This window comes from Aplysia californica, unplaced genomic scaffold, assembly GCF_000002075.1.
Source record: "Aplysia californica isolate F4 #8 unplaced genomic scaffold, AplCal3.0 scaffold00925, whole genome shotgun sequence".
Lineage (NCBI taxonomy): Eukaryota > Metazoa > Mollusca > Gastropoda > Aplysiida > Aplysiidae > Aplysia > Aplysia californica.
In genome coordinates, this window is record NW_004798195.1 from 65,254 (window position 1) to 67,554 (window position 2,301).

The following is a 2,301-nucleotide window of genomic DNA, read 5'->3' on the forward strand; positions in this document are numbered from 1 at the left end:
CTTATCTAAGCAATTATGAGAATCAACAAGAAACATGTACATAGTGTAATATACCAACAGCTGCAGAAGCTTCCCACAGAGATAAAAACACAGTACACAGGAATGCACTAGTGCTGGGCGGCTTATAGGTTTCCGCTTATTGAAAGCTTGGCTGGAATCGTAGGAATCGACTCCAAATCCAACTACTTACTTTCTTATGGTGTGATTAATTATTCCGGTGGTTACCTGGTTAGCTCTGAACATCTTCAGGATTAAGGATAACTTTGATTTCGGAACACTACGAAGCAGGATCAACTTTTTAAAAAAAATTCTAAAAAATAGAAGAAGATTTTAATAAGTAGTGACCGTTGGTTTACGTAAAATGGAGTAGGAACTTTTCTTCCGTAGGAATCGGTACCGGAATCGATTCTTCGCCCACACTCTCTGGAGCAATCACTGGCCGCCACTGACGACAAGCTCAGAGGTAGTGTAGAGATTTTAACGTTGCCGGGAAGTCCGGAGAGCTACCTGTTTGCACAGGGAAATGAGCCACTGGTATCCTATACGGGGGGCCGGGGGGTGCTTTATGAACCAAACTGACTTCCCTACTATATTCTGTTTCTGTTCTTCTAGCCACTGGCATCCTATACGGGGGAGGGGGGGGAGCCTTGTGAACCAAACTGATTTCCTCCCTACTTTATTCTGTTTCTGCTCTTCTAGCCCTGATTCTTGGTTCTCCAATCTGAAGAGGGGGTGGAAGCAACTGATCCGATTTCTTCGAATGGATTCCAATGCTAGGGAGAGAGACGGGGGGAGGAGAGAAAGAGAGAGAGAGAGAAAGAGAGAGAGAGAGAGAGAGAGAGAGGAGGAGAGAGAGGGGAAGGGCGGGGGCGGAAAAGAGAAATGTGTACATTAAAAAATAATTATACTAATTAATTTAATCTTGCTGAATTTCTGGCATTCCGTAAGATAATAGGTCAACATTGGCACGTCCGAATTACTGATCCGATCCCATGACAACAATCGACGAGTCGGATTCATATGCACTCCACTTCAGCCTATTCCAGGATTCTATTCTTTTTTTTAGTAAGAGTTTTACGGCACTTGCAACACAATAAGGTAATATGAGCGCCAGAAGATTAGAGGAGTTATAATAGAGTAACAAACATTTAAAAAAGAAGAGGGGGAGGGAGATGAGGACGATAGATGTTTGTTAGGAAGAAAAAGCAAACCACATCAGAGCACCCGCCAACCACCCACCAAGATTCTCCGAGCGGAGAGCGAGCGTCAAATGAGGCGAATATTCCCTAGCACGTGTGCATGCTGCAGAGGGGGGCGGGCAAAAGGAGGTGTGAGGAATTCCACACGCTTGACGGATACACAAACTCCATGAAGGAAGCCTGTAGTACGACTTCCTTGACTTACTACATTAACCCTATTCGTACGCCTTGGGGTCATTTTGTACCCCCGGGGATGTATTCTTCACATTTTAGAATACTTCTAGTTCGAAGATCTCTTTGAAACTTTCAGTATTTCTCAAAAAAAATCATTTTAGCACACTGCTATGCAAAGAGCACGGATCGAATTAACGAGTACATTTCCTCTTTGAAAAATGGTGGCACAGAGTTCCCCACGTCGCATGGATACGATAGTAAAACACGACGTACAGATAGGGTTCAGCAGAAACACCTGTTTTGAATTTAGATTTAGTAAGAGTTTTCCGGCTTTTGCAACACTATTAGGTTGAACAAGTGCCGACGATTACAAGTTTGTATTTGAGTGTGAGTAAAGAGAAAAGTGCAGGGAAGAAGGAAGACAGATAGACAGAAGCAACAGAGGGAAATAAAAGAAATAGAGGATCTACCGGTGACGCCCTCCAGAAGATTAGAGGTGAAACTAGAGGGTAACGTACAAAGAAAAGAAGGAAGAGAGGGAAAAGAAGGAAGAGAGATAATGACGACAGGCCTCTGTGAAGGAAAAGGAGGAAAGAATACGATGATAGATGTCTGATACTTAAGAAGGAGCTTCTTCTTCTTCTTCTCGATCGCATCACACTTAAAGTCTGGTATTTGTCATAAATTGGGCCGTCCAGCTCAGTTCATCTGTCGGCCCGTATAGCTTCTCTTGTGGCGTCAGTGGGGTTAGCCACGTTTCCTGTCTCAGGGCCCTGTGTGTCTTGCAGTGCTGAAGGATGTGTTCAACTTTGCAAGGAGCACATCACACTAGAGTGCCCGCCAACCACCCACAAGAAATCCTGCAACGCCTGTCTTCGACAACTCAGTTTGCACATGGTAACGGAATCGACACTTTTGTCTTTTGGTT